Source organism: Scylla paramamosain, chromosome 17, assembly GCF_035594125.1.
Source record: "Scylla paramamosain isolate STU-SP2022 chromosome 17, ASM3559412v1, whole genome shotgun sequence".
Taxonomy (NCBI): Eukaryota; Metazoa; Arthropoda; class Malacostraca; order Decapoda; family Portunidae; genus Scylla; species Scylla paramamosain.
The window spans coordinates 9610001-9618570 of NC_087167.1; the positions used below are offsets into that span (position 1 = coordinate 9610001).

At 45.3% G+C, this 8570-nt stretch overlaps 1 long non-coding RNA gene across 2 annotated transcripts in view; it reads left to right on the forward strand.

The window, feature by feature from the left end:
- LOC135108448 (uncharacterized) overlaps positions 1–1189 on the forward strand; it is a 115884-nt gene extending 114695 nt beyond the window's left edge. For both annotated transcript variants that reach the window (XR_010272273.1, XR_010272272.1), the window contains one exon: positions 1–1189. This exon is cut by the window's left edge and continues 2207 nt beyond it. This is a non-coding gene — a long non-coding RNA (uncharacterized LOC135108448).
- The last annotated feature ends 7381 nt before the right edge of the window (positions 1190–8570 follow it).

Genomic DNA, 8570 nt, shown 5'->3' on the forward strand with positions numbered 1-8570 from the left:
GAAGTGGTACTGATCCTCTTTTCTGATTGGGTATTCATGGTCTTATATTTTTTTTTCTAATTAAATAATGAAATGTCGTTTTGGTTAGCAATGTCTAATCAGTATTCAGTTATTTCTTTGAAGTTTGTTATTTACATGACTAAATGAGAAAAAAAAAATAAAACGCAGCGGTTTGGCCTCTACAATCACGTAACTCAAGAATAAAGGAAAGACAGGCGTGTTGAAAGACACCCCACGAAAAAAAAATAAATAAAAAAAAAAAAAAAAAACCTCTTACAGTGTACTAAATTTTGTGATTTTGTGGTGTGTAGCTGAGGAACCAATGCATAGAGCAGGTGTAGTGTTTAAATGATAAGAACAACTATCGAATCTTCCTTGTTTACCGAAGGATGCTGTTTGTATATAATTTCATCACATATTTATTACCTTATCTTTTACCATTTCTTTACTTTTCTCTTCTCGTACCGTGCTATATAACATTGTTGGTACGAATACTAAAATCACCTATTGATCCCTATATAACAGTGAATACAATATTGATAAAGTTCTTACATTCAGCTTGTGGCCAAAGCATTCACGACCTACAGAACTAACCAGTACGTAGGTGTGGGCGCCTGTCTGCGCGGCCACACTCATCCCCCATGGCTGGCTCTGTCCTCTCACACCACCCTGGCTGCTCGGCGTCACTGAACAGGGTGTCGCTCTCAAAATCATGAACCGTCAAGCTTGTCGCACTGCAGCACCAAAGGCGGCCAGCGAGTCGGCTTGAGACACACACACACACTCACATTCTCTCTCTCTCTCTCTCTCTCTCTCTCTCTCTCTCTCTCTCTCTCTCTCTCTACATTATCTACTGCATCATCCAGGCGTTGGATCTTAACATTATAATTAATTACCGTAATGTTAGTCTTCTGTCATCAGCAGTTTTCTCCGTACCACGTCTCTTTGGTCACGCGTGTGTTCCTTTACTCTGGAGGAAATGTTCAGGTGCAGCAGGCAGGTCCTCAGATACGTTCTTGGATTGGTGAATATCTCACTGGATAAAGACGACCTCTGTTTTAAATTTGAAAACCAGGAACAGTATTTGGTATTGTAAATTGACCTCTCAACTGGCAGTTCATCATTACTTTTATCCCATTGTCATCTAGTGTGTATTTTCCAAAGTCAATCAAATAAACGTTGAGAACTTGGTTTGACTCCTCTTCGCTATTGTAAAGTGCTTCCTCAACTACAAATCCGTCCCCCGCTGCAGTCTCCAGTGTCCCGTCAGGTGGTGTGTTTGTTATCAGTGCAGGTGACTTTACTCGGTTCCAAGGCCTTGTCCACGTAGAGGTTTCAGCTTCCAATACATTGAAGGCGGTCACGTGCAGGTGGAGACTGCAATTTACTCACAGCAGGGGAAGGGCAGTGCTTGTCTCGCACTGCCATGATCAGACGCTCCACTCGCCTCTCATTGTGCTGCCTCTGTAGCCAGTCTCGGTATTATCGTGAAAGGAGTAAATAGGATTATAGTGGATCTACTGAAGAGAAATCGCTAAAACGTGCTGAATTGCTAACACACAATTGCTGGTAATAAATTACTTTTTTTCTGCATTACTGTATTTGCATTTATATTTTAGTCATTTTAAGATCAACATTTTGCTGGTGGTGTAGTTGAGATGTTTGGTGAGAGACAAAAAGGTTCCACGAAAGGAAGGTTTTTATGAACTACTGACTGACTGATTGATTAGATGACGCTGTAACAATGGGGTCACCTGGTACCAGAGAGAGAGAGAGAGAGAGAGAGAGAGAGAGAGAGAGAGAGAGAGAGAGAGAGAGAGAGAGAGGGAGGGAGGGAGGAGGAGGAGGAGGAGGAGGAGGAGGAGGAGGAGGAGGAGGAGGAGGAGGAGGAGGAGGAGGAGGAGGAGAGAGAGATTGACCGACTGACTGATTGACCGAATGACTGACTGAATGATTGGGTGCTACAAGACTTTCCGTATGGGTCGCGGTGCACTTGCTGTGTCGGTGTGGCCGCCGCTGGAGAGGAGTGTTCGTGCTGTGCTTTAGGAAGGCGAGTGGTGCTCTCCCACCCACGAGTGCTGCACGGGGAGAGGGGCGGTGACAGAGACGAACGCGGGAAGGCACATCTTGATTGGGGTTCTTTGCATACGAGTTTTCTTTTGTTATCATTTTTTCTGGGTGTCCTTGTTATTCTTGTGCAATATGATGACATGGGAAAAAAAACTGCATTTTAAAAGTAGCGATTCATCAGATATATTTTTACCTTAATCAATGGGAAATGGCTGAGAGAAGCGACAAGGATTCTTTATAAATATATGATGAAAATTTTCGACCATTTGCTTCATATTGGTATGGAGGACAACGTTGTTTATTGAGGTGGTTGATGGTTTTATTGAGTTACTTAAGTGTGGGCTGCGTGGCCGTTTTCTCTGACGCTTGGTGCTCCCATTCATACCGAGTCCCCCTTCCTATTACACCCGTTTTCTTTGGTTCGGGCGCGAGATGAGGTAGTTTCCAGACTTCCCGGTCATCTCTCTTGGATTTATAAGTAAGAATTCATCAGAAGATAACGAAGTTAATGTATAATTTGTCCATGTAAAGACCTGTGGAACAAGGTTGTGTTGGTTGTCCAAGATGTGCAGCCAGCGGGGAGGGGCAGTGTTGGGAGAAGACTCGGAGCTCCAACCCCCACATGGCTGCAGCGTGAATATTCATCAATCAATCCTGACAAGAAATATCTTCCCACTTTTCCTCGGCACCGTGGAGACCGGAACCTTGGCCGTGATCATTTTAGCAGAGATATGTGAGGGGGTGAAGGGCGTGGCGTGCAGAACACCCAAAAAGAGGGGAAATGTTTCCTCCATCCGATACATTTTGGGAAGTCTGGCGCATGTGCCGTCGGGGGCAACATTCGCATTCCAATGTTGGCGCGCCCACCACACTGATCAGTAGCAAGAGCGAGCTCGCCGGGTGAAGAGATTCGCATTCCTGCTTCTTTTATAGTGATCCAACCGTGTTTATCTTTGGAAAATGAGTCCTTCATGAAAATAGGCAAGTGTCCTTGATCAGCTGCTGAATGGGCTTGATCTGAAGAGCTCCTTGAGAGCTTCTCTGCAAACCTGTGTCGTAATGTGAAACAAAATCGGGCAGGCCTCCCCTCACCGCCCTCCCTCGCTCATCACGCCGGGAAGAGCGAGAGGGCGGGGGAGGAGGCCTGGCCAGGGAGGTAATGGGAACTATTGTGCGAGGAATTATGTCATAGTGGATCTTGTTGGGCCTAAATTACACGTTACACGGGCGTGTTTGCCAACCTGAGGCCTTGTGAGCCCGTGAAGGAAAGGGTTGTCTGGCTGATTTAGTCGCCGCGCTGGGACTACGGTGTGCCGGCGGCGGCCCACATGTCTTAAAGGGTGATTCAGGTCCCTTTGTCCCATGCCTGGTTCATGTCGTGAGTATCGGCTCAGTGTTGGCTGAAAGGAAGCTACGGACATGTGGACAGTTCATCCCTGTCCACGGAGGCGGTGGATGTATGAGCTAGGCTGGCTGCACAGTGCTGTCGGGAGAGTTTTGGAGGATGAACATGTTCGGTTCCAGCACAACGTTGGGTATTGTTCACCCAATATTCTTGAAGTTTTACACATCTTTTACTATACTTGTATCAGTGTACTGCCCGCTACAGATTGTTCACACTTGTCCTAACACGCACACTGTACACACCTGCACGCCCACCAACACACTGAGGCTCGTGGCAGTGTTTCCAGGGGCAAGGTCAGGGAGCCTCTGACCATCACTCACAGAAACTTCATCTGACTCACATCACTGCCGGTGGAGCCACTCGCCTCAGGATCTTAGTTGAGTACTGACCTAAGTGTTGTAATAATACTGTACTAATTATATTACAGTAAGGACCAGTTCACAAGGCACACCTATAACAGCTTCCTAAGACCTTCAAGTAAAATGAAAATGGTTCTTCGTACAGTAATGTTGTCTTTCACGAGGGTTTCATCCTTATCGCATGTTGACCGTGATGTAGTGTTTACCTAACAAGTTGGCAGTTTTCTTTTTTTGGGGGAGATGATTATCAAGATTGAATAAATGGTGGGAGGCAGTTAAGTGGCCTGAGGATAACGAAAGCAGTAGTATTATATCGGCGCTAAGGAAAACGGGAAGATGGAGAAGTGGGCATCTAAATGAAGTTGATTATTTTTATTATCATCTACCATTTCATTATTTATACGTACATACTCATAACATTTGCCGTCTTTCACATTGTACCTAACCTTTCTCGTAATCTTTGCCCATCTACTTTTTTTTTTTTCGCATTGATTTAACCTCTGATGGAACCAAATGCCAAGGCGATTAGCTACGCATGGCCTGCTCCAGGTGTTATTTCGGGAATATGAGTTCGTCAGGACTAATTATCGGATTACCCAGCGATGTGTAAATAATGGTATCATGCTGCCAGCCGGGGCGTGGCGTGGTCATGCGTGTTACCAGTAAGCATGGCGGAGGCGCTCTGGAGGCTGACTGTGACTAAAGGTAGACATGCGAGTGTGAGGCAAATCCGATGGAGAAAAATCTATTTAAAGAGAATTTGCTCGGGGAAAAAAAAAAAGTTCACTGGATACATCACAAGTTTTATGCAGGAGTGTCTGAAACAGAATGTAAATGTGGTATTCAAGGAAATGTGTTGGGATTTTACCATTTTTATACAGCATCCTCGCTAATTTATTCCGTTTGCAGCTTATAACCACCGCTGTAAAAAGAAACCAGTGGGGAGTATTTGCACTTAAGGAGAATGTCTGTACATAATCATATTTTGCAAGGAAGGCGACTGAGAGAGGGAGGAAGGAAGCTCTCAGGGGATCCATTTGAGGAAAACGAGAATAGGGGAAAATCCTATTGAAGGGGAGTTAAGTAGCATGCTGATAATGTATTAATGCTAATAATGTTCATTAATTATGTAGTCTGCCAAACAACACCGGCGGTTTTGTGTTCCCTGGAGCCCCATTCGTCTCCTCAGTGGTGTCCCTTGCACAACAGCGGCCTTTCCTCCTCCTGTGTAGTGTTTTGTTTCCCATTTGTATGCTTATTTTCAGATGCTTGATTATTCCTGAAGGTGCTCAAGATAATGCCAGTTAAGTGTGTATGTTTATCTTGTCAGGAAGGCCATCATCATGTCACTTTACTCCCTTCAGTGTCGCGATTACCCTCCTGCACGTGTGTGTGTGTGTGTGTGTGTGTGTGTGTGTGTGTTGTTACCACGTGCAGTGCGGGAAGAGTTTGTTATTATCATGACTTTACATTTTATTGCCCTGTGTTCTCTCGGTGGTTGTGGATTCGTCCTCGTGCGCTGGTTGGTGTGTGTGGGGTGTGTGTACGTGTGTCTGTCAGCTGCAGATTGTGTGCACTAAATCCTGTGCTTACACCGGCGCGTCCCGTATAGTGCTCTTCACATCATATTTACCTTCGTGTAGCGCGGCACGTAATCTACATGTTTATACGGAAACCACCTCACCATTTTCTGAACGCTTTTCAAACCCCAACATTATTTGCATATCGATATACAGACCTCCATCCTTTCCATCCTCCTCTTTTTCTTCCTCCTCTTCCTCCCCCTCCTCCTTCTCATCCTCATCTTATTCCCTTCAACCATGCTATTCACACACTTGCTTACTTCACGCCCACATTTTCTCTTTCTCTCTCTCTCCCTCTGATATTCTCACGCGACCATTTTTCCTTCCCGTTCCTTTGGTGCATCTTGCTTTCCTTTCTCTTCACGTCTTCCCCGAGCCCCTCATCGCCGCCCCAGGGACAGTCGCATCCCCGCCCACGGAAGCTGGCCCTTTAAATATCCTGTCGCCAGTGTATCGACTCAGCGGGCGGGGGTGCATGTGCGTGTATCCGGCAGCACGTTTTCTTCCGACTCGTAAGATGAAATGTCTCTTTTGCCCTCTCTCCTCCTCCTCCTCCTCCTCCTCCTCCTCCTTCTCCTCCTCTTCCTCCTAATTTTTCTTCTCCGTCTTGGTCTCCTCTGTATTCTCTAATTCTTTCAGTCTTGCCGTCGTTCTTCTTTCAGTTCTCTCTTTTCTTCTTCGTTTTGTTCCTAGCGCCGTCATCGTCTCCTTCTTTTCTATTTTTTTTGTTTCTTCTTCCTTCTCCTCCTCCTCCTCCTTTTTTTTTTTTTTCAGTCTTACCCTTTTTTTTATTTTCCCTTGATCATCCTTCCTCTCTCTCTCTCCTCGTTTTTATTCAATCTCATTGTCGTCGTCTTCTTAATTTCTTCTCTTTTGCTTAATTCCTCCTCCTCCTCCTCCTCCTCCTCCTCCTCCTTCTCTCTCTCCTTTTTCAATCTCGTCGTCGTCTTCTTTATCTTCATTTTCCTCTTCCTCCTCCTTTTCTCCTCCTCTCCAAATGAGTTTCCTAACATTTTTTCCCCTTTTTGAGATGCGCGCCACGATTTTTTTTCACTTTAAAGATTTTTTTTTCATAAATGAGCTTCCATTTTTTTTTTTATTATAGTGTTCACATATATTGCTACCTTTTTTTTTTCGTTTATGATGTCAAAATTACCTCGCTGCTTGACACTCCCCACCCCTCTCCCTCACACCACACACACACACACACACACACACACACACACACACACAACACCATTTACGTATACAAAATACAATATTGATTCGAGGCTCAGGTATGATCGTCATATTGCTAAACTATCACAGAGAGGATTTCGATATTAGCAGTGCGAGTTTTGTCAGCACGCGAGGCTACCCTGCTCCGTGATGCACCGTAACACCCCCACCTCCACCACCACCAACACCACCACCACCACCACCACCACCAGCAGGAGCCATATACAGTGAAGATTAAATGTTAACATGTGGAAATACACTGCTTTTGAGTTATGGCTACACGTTTTCGTTGACAGAGCACTTCATCTCGCCTGAATTAACCTGCTCTACCTGCACTCACTGTAATGACTAATGGTATTGCTGCAGTTCTTTCCTCTCCCCACCGCTGCACTGGTCTCCCCTATTAGTGACAGACAGACCTGGACAACTCCGCGTAGTGTCTCCTTGTTCCATTCTGTCTTCGCTTTGTTTTTTATGTCTACAGGAAGTGATAACCATAAGTCTTTTTGGTCATTTTGAACGTAGAAAGCTAGAAATATTACGCTCTCCTTCACCAGTACCCAATATCCGCCGCCACATCCACTAGGGTCTACTGTCCCCACACCGCCGCCACCTCCACCACGACCTCCACCAGTGCTACTCGTATTGCTAGGACTGGTTGTACTGTTGTTTTATTGTCTTTGCTGCTGCTGCTGCTGCTGCTGCTATTACATCACCTAACACCCTTTGCTACTACAACAATAACTACTACTACTATTAGCACTAGTATTATTACTGCTACTTACTACTACTGCTGCTACTACTACTACTACTACTACTTACTACTACTACTACTACTACTACCACTTAATACTACTACTACTACTACTACTACCACTACCAATAATAATAATAGCAGCAACAGAAGTAACAACAGTAGTAGTAGTTGTAGTAGTAGTAGTAGTAGTAGTAGTAGTAGTAATAGTAGTAGTAGTAGTAGCAGTAGTAGTGTTATTACTGCAACAACAACAATAATAACAACAATAGCAGCAGCAGCAGTAACAGTAATAACAGCTGTACTGGCTCTCATTAATAAACACTCCATTTGCTCTGCTGGGCGCTGCACGTTTCACATTTGAGTGGCAGGTTGGAGCCCACTCACACACACACACACACACACACACACACACACACACACACACACGAGATAGTACACAGTTGACAGTGTTATCACCCTCTCACTGCAGCTCGGTACGCACACTCATCCCTTCTACCGAATCCCGCACCGGTAACGACTTCAGTAAAGCAAACACTTAAGTTTTGTCCGCGCCGCTCACCTGACACACTAACACCTGTACAGCGGCGCAGGCTGGACCATTGCCTCCCCTGTGATTCCACGACTGACTCGCCATTACTCACTCCGCAGCCTTTACACCAGAGAGAGAGAGAGAGAGAGAGAGAGAGAGAGAGAGAGAGAGAGAGAGAGAGAGAGAGAGAGAGAGAGAGAGAGAGAGAGAGAGAGAGAGAGAGAGAGAGAGAGGGGGGGGAGGGGGGACGGGACATCGATGTGTGTGTTTGTGTGTGTGTGTGTGTGTGTGTGTGTGTGTGTGTGTGTGTGTGTGTGTGTGTGTGTGGAACCTGAAATGAGGGTAAAAAACGTTTGGGTCCGTTTTAACGAATGAAAAGAAATAAAAATCGGAATAATTTTAGTGTCGAACATTTCCTGAATTGCTCGAATGGAGGAAAAAAAGATGGACAGAAAGAAAAAGAATAGAAGAATGTGCAGAATGGTGAAAATAGGTGCCAATAACCGGAATAAGAAATGAATGAATGTGTCTGTCAGGCAAAGAAAATGAGCTCACAGTGTCACCAGCGCAACCTTCCCGCCTGCCTGCCTGCCCGCCCTCTTGCCCGCCTGCTTGCCTTCCTTTCCCTCCCTAACTCTTACCTTCCCGT